Here is a 13897-nt window from a genome sequence, read left to right on the forward strand (position 1 = left end):
ACTGACCTCAAGTTTTGTTTCTCTTTCTTGGAATGATGTAGCAAGAAAAATAGAAATAAGCAAAAAATAAGAGCAAATAAAAATGTCTAGTATGAAATTTTAGGGATCTTGAACAAATGTTTTGTTTATTTCTCTCATTTGTAAGTTTACCATCTTAGATATGTAAAACAATATCCTAATTTTTAAAAGAATCAAACCTCTGGAGACCAGATATTATACCCTACCATACTAATTAGTAATACTTTGTATTTGGAATAGTTCACGTGTTTCCTAAACTCTGAGTTTTGCTAATTTTTGTGCATTTCCTCTTGTTTAGTCCTCAGTGGAAATGAAGTTCTTTGTTAAAGAAGATAAAGGATGTTCAGTCACCATCTTTTAAATTAGAATATTTCATGGCTTGATGATTGATACAGTTTCGTTGTGTCTCTATCCAAATATCACCTTGAATTGTAATTCCCATAACCCCCACATGTCATGGCAGGGATCCAGTGGGAAGTAATTTAATCATGGGGGCATTTCCCTCCATGCTGTTCTCGTGATAGTGAGTTCTTATGAGATCTGATGGTATTATAAGGGGCACTTCCCCTTTTGCTTGGCACTTCTCTCTCCTGCTGCCATGTGAAGAAGGATGTGTTTGCTTCCACTGCTGCCATGTTGTAAGTTTCCTGAGGCCTCCCTAGCCTTGTGGAACTGTGAGTCAATTAAACATCTTTCCTTTATGAATTACTCAGCCTTGGGTAATTCTTCATAGCAACATGAGAACAGACTAATACAATAATAGATATTATATCTGGGCTGTCATTTTCTTTGTAAAATAAATAATCTCACTACCCTGTATATTTTCTCATCTCTTTAATTTCAAAATTACTAGTTCACATTGAGAACTGGAAGGAGCAATAGACAACAGCTTAAGAGTCAAGGCTGTAGTCACAATTTTGTCATATATTAACCATGTGGCTTCCAATAACTGGCTTCAACCTTTCTGAGTCTTACCATCAGTTAAATGGGAAGTTTGGACAGTTATCTATAATTATTCTTGTGTATCTAAAATGAGTTCTAACTCTTCCCTGAAATTTATATAGTTCCCCTATATTAATCAGGGAATCCAGAACAGGACACAGCATGCTGGTGCTAAGTATATAAGTAATGTCATTATTCTGACATGTTTTACAACTATGGCTGAATCATAGTCTCAAAATAGAGATTTTAAATTATTGGAAATCTGCAGTGATATAGTAATTTTATTATCCATGTTGACCTCAAGATGTTTTTTTCCTTGTAATCTTGCTCATCCTTATGAGCTTCGAAATGTTTAACTTTGTTTTCAGGATATCAGCTGAAGATGTACCAATTGACATGCCTTTTCTTTACTACCTATTATTCCTCCAACATATCATTATATACATATGACCTGGACAACAACTGTCTAACTTTTATGTCTGGCAATACATCATTTACTCCCTTAATTATTATTTCCACAAATCACCAAAGAAAACATTTAGCATTGTCAGGGTGGTGCTGGCCCTGGAAAAGAACCACCAGTGTTGACACTGATCCTCTGATAAGTCCTCTCATTAAACTACCAAGAATAGTGTGATCAACCCTAGAACCTATGTTCCCAACTGACTTATTTTCCACTTCTCAGTTTATTTGCTTCTATTTAGTGCTATATGTTCCATTGATCTCCTTTCCTTGAGAGATACAAAGCAGCTTAAGCTGAGAGTATAAAATCTAGAAATCTATTTAGATAACATGACAACAGAAAATGTCGCATGGTTAGGAGAAAGAAAGGCAGTAAAAATTATAGCCACCTGACCTCTGTCAACCAATAAATCTTTAAATATAAAGAACTCAGAAACTCCAGTTACAAATTGAGATTATCAGAATGGGCAACAACGCAAGACAACTTTATGCTGTCAATAAGAAATCCACTTTAACTATGAAGACACAAACAGTATAAAAGTAAAAAGAGGGCCGGGTGCAGTGGCTCACTCCTGTAATCCCAGCACTTTGGGAGGCCGAGGTGGGTGGATCACGAGGTCAGGAGATCTAGACCATCCTGGCTAACACGGGGAAACCTCATCTCTACCAAAAATACAAAAAAAAAAAAAAAAAAAAAATTAGCCAGTGTGGTGGCTTGCATCTGTAGTCCCAGCTACTAGGGAGGCTGAAGCAGGAGAATCGCTTGAACTCAGGAGGTGGAGGTTGCAGTGAGCTGAGATTGTGCCATTGCACTCCAGCCTGGGCAACACAGAGAGACACTGTCTCAAAACAACAACAAAAAGTAAAAAGAAAAAAATACATCATGTAAATACTAATGACAAGAAAGCTATTGTGACTACATTTATATAAGAGAAAACAATATTCAAACAAGAGGCGATATGCAAGATAAGGAGAAATATTTTATGATAATAAAAGGTTGAACTCATAAACAAATTTTAAATGTGTTACATCCATAACACAGCCTCAAAGTACATAAAACAAACTTTACAAAACTAACGGGAGAAACAGACAAGTTCACAATCATTGTTGGAGATGTCAACAGCTCATTTTTACAAATAATAGAACAAGTAAATTTTTTAAAGCCAATAGCATTATATTGTATTTGAACAGCACCATCAACATGTGATCTAATGGGCTTTTATCTAGTCTGTTATTCAGGAGATGCAGAATATACTTTCTTTTCAAGCATGCATATAACATTAACAAAAAAGACAGTATTAAAGCTCTCAATAAATTCTGAAGCATTGAAATCACAGAGTATTTTATCTGACCCCCAACAGAATTAAAGTAAAAACTGGTAATAAAAATATATCAATAAATTTCCAAATATTTGGTAACTAAGCAACATATTTCTAAATAATCTATTGGTCAAAGTGGAAATCACAGAAGAAATTGGAAAATATTTTGACCTGAGCAATAAAAAAATAAATCAAACTGGAATTTGTTAGATGCAGCTAAAACTACTTAAAAGGAAATTCACAGCTTTAAATGCTTATATTAGAAAACAGTAAGTTCTAAAGGCAATAATCTCTTCCACCTTAAAAATCTATAACAAGAAATACAAATCATTTTAAGTAATCGAAAGAAAGGAAGTACAGATTAGAACAGAAATAAATCTCAAACAATACAAAAATCAACAAATTAAGTTTTTTCAAAAAGTTAATAAAATTAATAATCCTCTAGCGAGGTTAAGAAAAATATAAGGAAATCACAAAATTTCCAAGTCAAGAATAGAAGAGGAACTATCACCACAGATTCTGCAGACATTAGAAGGATAATGTTTAAAAAATGTATTATGAACAGCTCTATGCCAATGATTTTGATAACATAGATGAAAATGGCAGATGCCTTGAAAAATATAATTTCCAAAGTGATAAAAGAAGGTATGTGTAATCTGTACATATTTTTAAAATTTAACTTGTAATTAATAACCTTCCTACAACAAAAAACTTCTGGGCCAGATGCCTTTGGGAGTGAATTCTAGCAAACATTTAAGAAAAAAGAAACAAAAATCAATCTTACACAAACTTTTCTAGAAAGTAGATGATGGGCAGGGGTCTGATGGTGATGGTGGACAGCACACACATCTCAATTCGTTTTATGAGGCCATATAACCCTAATACCAAAATCTGAAAAGGGATTCTTTTGTAAATTCTTACAAAAGAATTTACAAGGAAATATTTCCCATTAAAATACAAAGAAAAAATCCTTAACAAAGTATTTATTAGTAATGAAATTCCTGCAGTATATTAAAAGGATGATACATCATGACCAAATCCTGCTTATCTTAATACAATATTGGGCTAGGTATGGTGGCTCATGCTGGTAATCCCAGCATTTTGAGAAGCCGAGAGGCATGGACCTCAGTAGGTAAGGAGTTCAAGGCCAGCCTGGCCAACATGGTGAAACCTAGTCTTTATAAAAATACAAAAATTAGCTGGGTGTGGTGGTACGTGCCTGTAATCCCAGCTACTCAGGAGGTTGAGGCAGGAGAATTGCTTGAACCCAGGAGGCAGAAGTTGCAGTGAGCCAAGATGGTGCTACTATACCCCAGCCTGGATCAAAACTCTGTGTCAAAAAAAAAAAAAAATACAATATTGGTTTACATTCAAACATCAATCAATGTAAATAATCTATTTTGTCAAAATTGCTGGCATGGAGCTGTTCATAATACATTTTCTTACTATCCTTCTAATGTCTGTAGGATCTGTGGTGGTAGTTCCTCTTTCATTCTTGACTTTGATATTTTGTGATTTCCTTATTTTTTCTTAATCTTGTTAGAGGTGTATTAATTTCATTAACTTTTTGAAAAAACCTTTTAAATTTGTTGATTTTTGTATGTAAATCAAAAAGGAGAAAAATCTCATGGTCACTTCAATACATATGGAAAGAGCATTTAACAAAATTAAACAAACTCTCAGTGAACTTCAGATAGAGGATGACTTCCTCAATATGATAAAAGAAAACTATGAAAAATCTTCAGCTAACATTACACTTAATGGTGAAATACTAAATATTTTTCCACTAAGACAAATAAAAAGTATATTTATTTCACTAATTTGATTCAACATTGTACTTGCCCTAATCATTGCAAAAGACATAACAGTTAGAAAAGATAAATTAAAATTGTTTTCATTTTAGACATGATTGTATATGAAGAAATTCCTAAAAAAATCTACCCCCACAAAAAAAGCCAAAAACACCCCAAAAAAACCCATAAAATCTACAAGATCTACTAGAAAAGAAGTGGTGCCATGATTTGATCAAAATTTGGGAATTCAAGACAAATACACAAATATCAATTCTATTTCTATGTGCTATCAACAATTGGAATTAAAGCACAAAACATATACTTTCAGGAAACATTTAACAATATATGTGCAAGATATGTACATTGCAAACTAAACAATATTGCAAAGTTGTAAAAATGATACAGTGGGCAGGGTGCTGTGGCTCATGCCTATAATCCTAGCACTTCAGGAGGCCAAGGCAGGTGGATCATGAGGTCGGGAGATCGAGACCATCCTGGCCAACACAGTAAAAACTGGTCTCTACTAAAAATACAAAAATTATCTAGGTGTGGTGGTGTGCACCTGCAGTCCCAGCTACTCAGAAGGCTGAGGCAGGAGAATTGCTTGAACGTGGGAGGCGGTGATGGCAGTGAGCTGAGATTGTGCCACTGCACTCCAGCCTGGGTGACAGAGTGAGACTCCATCTCAAAAAAAAAGATACAGTGTACTTTGGGTACTTGGGGGGAAAGGGTGGGATGTGGCTGAGGGATAAAGGACTACAAATTGGGTTCGGCATATACTGCTTGGTGATGGGTGCACCAAAACATCACAAGTCACCACTAAATAACTTAATCATGTAGCCAAACACTACCTGTTCCCCCAAAACCTATGGAAATAAAAAAAAAATTTTTTAAGAGAAGAAGAAAAAAAGGAAAAACAATTAAAGCACCAGGCTAGCTATATTACGATGTTTTATGTGTCTACAGTGTGTTTTTATATGAGCATCTCAGAAGACGTTACTGATACTTTGATTTTACCCAAATAAATCTACTTTTTCAATTAAAAATAAAGAATAAATGGAGGGATATAACATATACATGGGTTACAAGACTCATTATTGTTAATATCCCAAATTAATTTATAGATTCAATGCAATTCCAATCACATGCACAGCAGGAATATTTTTTAAAACTAAAATTTAAATGGAAATGTAAAAGGCCTAGAATCAGTAAAACAATCTTGCAAAAGAAAGTTGGAGAAGCTAATCTACAGAATTTCAAGACTTAGTGTAATACTACAGCAACCAAGAGAATGTGGTATTCATAGGAGGCTAGATAATAGATTAATGGTGCAATACACAAAGCCCAGAAACAGTCCCATCCATTGATGGCCAAAAGGGTTTTTTTTTTTTACAAACTGTCAATAAAATTTATTGGCAAATAATTTTTTTTTCAACAAAAGAAGGTGGAAATGTGGATATCCATACCAAGAAAAAGTGACAAAGATGACCAACTTTTTATATTATACACAAAAAATTAAGCAGAGAAGTATTACAGAGGTAATGTAAAAGTTAAATCTATAAAATAAACAACTGGAGGGTCTCTCTGTGAACTTATGTTCTGGCAACAATTTATAGACAAAATGCAAAGAGTACTGATTGTAAAGCGAAAAGTGGATAAACAGGATGTATCAAAATTCAAGACATTAATAAAAAAATAAAAAGTCAAGCCACATATCAAGATAAAATATTCTCAATGTATATAACTAACAAAAAAATTGGATACAGAATATTTTTTACAGTCTTCTGCAAATCAATAAGAAGATAAACACCTAATAAAAGTATGCAAAAGTTTAGAACAGACACTTAGTAAAAGATAATATATCATGGCCAATAAACACATGAAAACATATTAAATACATTAGGGAAATGCACATTAAAACTACTAAAATATCATCATATATCCATTGGAATTCCTAGGATTAAAACTACTTAATGTCAGAGAGAAGGTAAAGCTATGGATTACTCACACACTGCTGGTGGAAAGTAAAATAGTACAACCACTTTGGAAAACTGACAGTTTCTCCTAATGTTAAATGTACACATAACCTTTGACCTAGCAATTCTAATTTTAGGTATTTACACACAAAAAAGATATCCAAAAGGTTGTGTAGAGAAATGGTCACTCCACTTAATTTATAATCATAAACATTGTAATTAATCCAAATATCCTTCAACAGAAGCATAAACAAATTATAATATGTTCACACAATGAAATACTACTCAGCAAAAAAGGAACAAACTAAAATACATGCAATCACATGAATGCATCTAAACAATATATTTATATTATGCAATACATCCAGTTCAAGAATAGGCAAAGCTAATATGTGGTTTTATTATTCTGATAAAATCAGAATAATTGTTGTTCCTGGAAGAAGACAGATTGACTAGGAAGGGGCATGAGAAAATTTCTGAGCAGTGCTTTGTATCTTGTTTGGGGATATTGTTAACAGGAGCATAAACATTTGTCAAAATTCATTCCTTGGTACACTCAACATCTGTATGTAATTATACTTCAATGACATAAAGTATAATAAGAAGTTCTTCAAACCCCCAAATCTGGCATGTATGGTATGCCATATTTATGCAGTTATATTTCCGTGTGCACATATAAAGAAACCAGTTTGCTTGCCCATGTTAGAATCTACTCTTCTGAATTGGATTTGAATGAATTTTTTCAATGCCTTATAAATATTATTTAGATGAGACAGAAATCCAGTATCTTATTGACCAATGATCTCAACATGACATATAGTTGAACTCATAAACACAAATATAGAACTGCTTGCAGAGGATCTGGGGCCTAGGAAAATGAAGCAGGTGCCCTGAATCTTGCATTTTGGAGCCTGCATACTTCGGGCTTTGGGGAGGCAGGCCATAAAGGATACAATTATTTCAATTGCTCTAAAAAACAATCTGAGTAATAGCCCATAGCATATGAGAGCCATACAAGATCTCTGAGTTCTTATAGGTCAGCCCAATAATGGTACATGTGGAGAACTTGACACCCCAAGAGGTTAAATATTTGCCCATAAACACATAGCTTGTTAGTGGTAATCTCGGGCTAAAATCCAAATATTCTTATTCCTAACACCATGTGAAGTCACTGTATCTGTATGTTTCTCACAGCTATAATTACTCACCATTTTCAAAGCAGAATTGAATGGATGGACCATCAGGATATTCCAGTCTAAACATTTTTTTTTAAATCTCCCATCACCTTTATGGATTCCTTTGATATATATTCCAACCAGATTTAGACCAGAAAAAGGAGAGTGAGTAACTGCTTGCTCAAGCCCATAACCCTTTAGGGCTGGGTCATGACTGAGAAAGAATTTTATTGCAAGGTAATTGCATTTCAGTTTCTTACAGCAACTTCCCTACAGAGGTTTTAGGATTAGAGTGGAATGCATTGCATCACTGAATGCAACTGGCATGCATCTATTCCATAACATGAGCATAGAAATACATTTGCAATTACTGTACTTATTGTTATATGGTTGCCTTTTTCTTTTTCTTTTGGAGGGAATTTAAAGATCATTTACATTTTCAAGATACAAGCAAAATTTTACTCTCCAAATTATAACCTCATTTTTTGCAGTCATTGTGTAATTTTAGAAAACGTAGAGATCTTGATTATATCCCATGTTTCCTTTGGAAGACTGAATTTGCTGTCTGATACTCTGTTTATATTTTAATGCAAACTAATTTTCTTTTTCCACAGTAATGAAGACCTTCAGGGCTGTTGTGTGTATGGGAAAAGTGAACATCGGGGACCTGGGATTACCCAAATAATTTGCTCTCCTAAGGATTTCTGTTATTCTTGTACCCATTCCCTAGCCTATGCCCAAGCCATTCTGGACTGTCACAGAAAGAGAATTTATGGTTAGAATTGTAGTTTCCAGAGTTTTAAAAATTCATTCACTGCGGAATGTTTGAGACCCATGTGAAAAATTTTATCCACATCAGTCAGTTTGGGAACACTCAAGGTGTCTTATAACCCATAGGCAACTTGAGGTAGGTGAGCCCCAGAAAACTGCAAAGTCTTCTGATTCTCTTTTCTCCAACTCTGTTTGACTTTTTTTTAAATTAACATGAAAGGTGAGATAAAAAGAGTTGGAGAAAAGAGAATGAGAATGTTAATTAACATGGAAGGGTTTTCCAAACCTTCCATGTTAATTTTCTGCAAGCAGGTATTGTGAAGTCACATAAACAGAGAGAGGCTTAGCAGGGAACAGCCAGAGAGAAGGAGGACCAAGAAGTATAGGCCGGGATGCATTCAACAAGACTGTTGAAAATGCACACTGAAAAGTCTGGGGGAGCATTAAACCATGAATTCATGTATTTCAGACTTTTCTGGAAAGCACCATTCTTGGAAAGTTCCCAAGGTATATTAATTGAGCAATAGCTAGTTAGCTTTTTTGGAAAATGCATCAAAGCTGAATGACTTCCATTGTACTTTATAATAAATAAACCTCTCTTTTGGAATGCTAATAAATATTAGCATTTCTTTTTAATTCTTAATTTTTAATAAAATAAACACATTCACATTTCTTGTTTTTTTTTCCCCTTTCCTCACCATGCCAAGATTTCTGGTGTACCACAAAATCCAGTTTTTGTCTATCTTGATTCTACATGAGCCACCTTACGTGCCCTGGTGCCAATGTGTTAAGAACCATGAATGACTTCATCTAGTACTAACTTGGACTTCTATATGTGGGACTTGACATGGGGTACTCAGGAGAGCAGTCCTTTGATTGATTCCATAGTGTGTCTGTGACAGTGTAGAAGCACTATGGGGCATTTTTAGAGGCAGCATTAAGGTTATATAAGCCAGAACAAAATGTACTGGCATAAATCCTCAGTAAATATTTATTAAGATCAATGGCTTCATACGATGTGCTGATGGTAGCTTTCTGCTCAGTTGGAATTAAGATAAATTATACTATTGATGCATTAGGACCTTCTCTGTGCTTTGAAAGCACAGGACAGTAGTTCTTTTTTTCTCACATAACCTATATACCTTCCTCGTCACCAGAAATGGCACCACAATGCTTTCATGTTTCTTTAATTTGCGGCCAGTTTGCCCTGGTTTGGTAACAACTATGTGACCTACAGAAATGTCTTAGATAAGAGCCAGCATGAGATTGTGATGACTCATTTGACCTCTACTTATGTGGCCAGTGTTAAGGTGTTAACAGTCAGTTCATAGTCATATCGGACAGTTATCAATGAGTAATACCTCAGCTAGCACTGTAAACAGCAGTGAAGACTAAGTCAACACAGCCTTTCAGAGCACGTTACCGGGGGCTTGTGATGGAAAAGGGCACAGCAGACCCCCAACATGTTTATAGAATGTAAGATTATTGTTGGTCAATATTATACTTGGCCATAAAAGAATACTTTTCTTCTCCCTGACATACTTTTTCAAAAATAAGTGGTTGCAAGACCTTATCTAAATCTTCATTACCTTAGATACTCTTGAGTGTGATTTTGAGCATTCGGGTATATTTTCCATGATGCCCTCTTCCCCCAGACTGGTGTCCTTCAAGGGAAAGAATAAGATTTGGGGTTTTAATATATAGCCAGGATATAAAGAAAATTTAACTAGATCCTTTGAAATAAAAACATAAAGTATTTTAATAATTAAAAGAAAAGAAATAATTTTTTCCCATTTCTGTGACAAAAAGAATCAATACTGTTGTATTTCTAGTATCTTTATCAGGTAAGCCATAAACTAATTGGTAAGTGCAGTTGGCTGCTACCGATTTACTTGAAATTATGATCTGAATTACTGAATTAGCTCAGCTGAAGTCAAATCAGTTGTGTCAAAAGGAAACATCACCCTCTGCCCACCAAAAGAATAATAAACTGGTCTACAGCAGTGGTCTTCAAATTCAGAGCCAGAAAACACTAGTGAGCCATTATAACCTTTGTTCACAAGTTACTCAGGATTTAAGTTATAATAAAACCCCATCTATGGCACTTGGCTTTTAGACAAATATGACAGACAGAGTACAAACTCTTTAGAGATTTGCCATCAAAATTTTTGCAATCTCCCCTCTCATCCTGGGTACAGTGGCCTAGAGAACATCTGTGTATTTTTTATTTGTTGGCTGGTTAGCTTTGCCTTCCAAATTAGTAGCCCGTGGCTCAGACATATTTGATTACTACTCATCTACAGAACACGTTGGGTTAAATGCTTTAAAATCTACTCTCTGCCTTTGCCTTTGCCTTTGCGTGGGATAATGACTCTCTTCAAGACGTCCTAGCCATTGTTTTCTGTTTCCTCATTTTGATTCAATAATAATAAAAGTGGCTACCAATCATTTCTTTTCAAATAATTACTACATTTAAAAAAATTTTATTAAACTAACTCTGAGCTCAACTAGGTTTTCACATTTGTTGTTGGTGGTGAGTATTTCAATAGAGGGGCAAAATTTTTCACGTAGGATTTTTCCAGAAACTTGATAGGACATCTTTCAATCTCTCTCTCTCTCTCTCTTTTTTGAGATGGAGTCTTGCTCTTTTGCCAGGCTGGAGTGCAGTGGCATGATCTTGGCTCATTACAACCTCCGACTCCGAGATTCAAGCCATTCCCCTGCCTCAGCCTCCTGAATAGCTGGGTCTACAGGCGCACGCCACTACACCCAGCTAATTTTTTGTATTTTAGTAGAGACAGGGTTTCGCTATGGCCAGGGTGGTCTCGATCTCCTGACCTCATGATCTGCCCACCTTGGCCTCCCAAAGTGCTGGGATTACAGGCGTGAGCCACCATGCCCTGCCTAAATCTCTCTTTTAAGTCTTAGATTAAAATATTCAGGCCAGGCGCGGTGGCTCACGTCTGTAATCCCAGCACTTCGGGAGACCGAGACAGGAGAATCACAAGGTCAAGAGATTGAGACCATGTTGGCCACCAGGGTGAAACCCTGTCTCTACTAAAATACAAAAATTAGCTGGATGTGGTGGCATGTACCTGTAGTCCCAGCTACTTGGGAGGCTGAGGCAGGAGAATTGCTTGAACCCGGGAGGCGGAGGTTGCAGTGAGTTGAGATGGTGCCACTGCACTCTAGCCTGGCACCTGGTGACAGAGCAAGATTGTCAAAAAAAAAAAAAAAGAAAAAGAAAAAGAAATGCCACTTGACTATGCACATAACCATGAAGAACTCAGCTCAGTACATCTCATCAGCTTGGCAGTGAAGCTCTGGCAGTCTCCAAATGAAGGCCTAATTGCTGCTCAATTATGATCTGTTTTCCTTTTATGCTCCTAAAATATTGGAAATGGTGTGTCTTTGAAATGTACTACATGCTTCAGGAAAATAATGTATAAAGAACTCATCCTTAAAAGGGTTTTCTTAGGGCAATTCCTTAAATATTTTTCATATTTCATTGACAAATTGACATAAAGCATAATTGGGTGTTTAGTAGATAATCAATGGGTCTGATAGTTTTGTATTTTTGTTCATCTGTTTTCTTTACCTAGGAAATACTGAATTATAAACAAATGGCATCAGGCATTACAGATGCTGAAATTTGAGAGGGGCAGTTGGAAAGGGTTATTTGTGCCCTATAATACACAGAACCAAAATCATGTGGTCTGGGTTTCTAAAGAATGCAACGGACTATTTGTCAAATTTACTATAAACAGAGAAAGGGATGATCAATTTCAAAATGACTTATTATTCAGTGCTCACACAGTTGTGTCATTTCCTGTTGGCTAAAGAGTGAGTACTAAGTCAACACAGCAGCAGTAAATCATAGCAGTCAGCATTAATGAGGAAAAGCAAGGCTGAATGTTTCAGCTCAGTCTGAAGTGCTCTTACCACACAGCCTAGACAACTGAGTGCTGTGTCCTTGAGAGGGCAAATAGACATAATTTTAAGAGAAAATAAAGGAAAAGATTCTCTTCCAAGAAAACAAATTATTCCCAAATAACCAGTTCAATACATTAAATTTTATGAATCATCTTTCCTCAATTCCTCACTGAAAAAAAATGCCTCCTATTTTGTTGATGTTGTATAAGGCCAACTGAGTGATCACCCTCTTCTGACTACCCCCAAAAGAGACAATTGTGAAATCACCTTTCAGTACAGAGCAGTTTACAAGTTTTACACTCTTGTCTTTAATTTCATATTGAAATGCCTATATTTGAAACTATTTAATATCCATCATCTCATTAAGTTCTCAAAGAGAATGCCCATGACTCATATTCATATTTTGTGGCATAATGTCTCTGAAGGCATCCTGCACGTTTTCTTGCTTTGATGTCAGCCATCTCTCTGCTCCATTGATGATGCCTATGAGAGACCTGCGCTTCCTCCTCATTGTGCGCTTGCTTCTTCCAACACTTCTGCTGGAGTCTGAAGAGAGGCAGGCAGCCATGAAGAAGCAATTAGTATTATGCCTTACAATATTTCACTGTGGGCCAAGATCTTCATAAATACACTGAACATGAAAAGGGAGGTGTCTGTAGTGTGTTTCTAAACAATTCTGGAAAGCACAGGGCACATAATTTTCTAAGCAGTGCTATTGTGCAACTTTAAGGAGGCAAATGTTAACATCCTCAGGTAAGGATGAAAGTGCGGAGAAGAATTTAGTCAGCGTTCGCCCAAGGACAGACAGTGCCTTGGTTTAGTCTGGACTAAAACCCAAGTCCCTGACTTGTAGTCACTCGAATCACAGAAACAATTGTTTATCTGTCTTGTGCTATCCCTAGATGGGGACTCTCTCTCAATTATTTCTAATCTCCAGGCCTGGAATCAGCCCTTTTTGTGTCAAAGGGGATGTAGTTTCTATGGGAGGGGAGATTTCCTCTAATAAGTAAAGGGTTAGCCATGAATAAAATAGTTTTTACACTCAAGCCTTTTAGGGCAACTGAATGTGTTCTATTAACTAAGTCATACAGAAATTTTGCTATTGCTTTTCTATTCTCTTGGTCTTAAGGATAAATCAGAAAAAGGAGAGTAACAAGAAGACAAAAGAGGACAAACAAGAATAACGAAAGGAAGGATGCTAGGTAAAATACAATCCTCTCAGGTGAGGCTTCACATTTTCTAAATCAATGTGTTGCTTAGGGGAAAACCTTTCATTGCAGTCAAAAATTTTAGTCTTTTCCAGGAATTTAGGTATACTTGGATCTTATGTTTTCATTGAAGATGAGCAGTTTCATCAAGGTTTCACAGGTAGTGAGTGAGTGCAGACCAAGAACTGGAGTCACTTCATTCATTCATTCATTCATTCATGGAGTCATGCTGCTACCCTGTTCCAAGTCCTCCCATGACTGACTCCACATTACCTTGAGAATGAAATCCAAATTCTACAG

The 13897-nt window shown here is 35.8% G+C and overlaps 1 long non-coding RNA gene across 1 annotated transcript; it reads right to left on the reverse strand.

Annotated features, from left to right (window-relative positions):
* Positions 1-2389: 2389 nt before the first annotated feature.
* On the reverse strand, positions 2390-10130 carry LOC144576803 (uncharacterized). The gene is made up of 2 exons (XR_013519345.1): positions 10046-10130; positions 2390-4071 (listed from the first exon to the last, which is right to left on the reverse strand). It is a non-coding gene; the product is annotated as an uncharacterized LOC144576803 (long non-coding RNA).
* Positions 10131-13897: the final 3767 nt, after the last annotated feature.

This window comes from Callithrix jacchus, chromosome 6 (genome assembly GCF_049354715.1).
Source record: "Callithrix jacchus isolate 240 chromosome 6, calJac240_pri, whole genome shotgun sequence".
Taxonomy (NCBI): domain Eukaryota; kingdom Metazoa; phylum Chordata; class Mammalia; order Primates; family Cebidae; genus Callithrix; species Callithrix jacchus.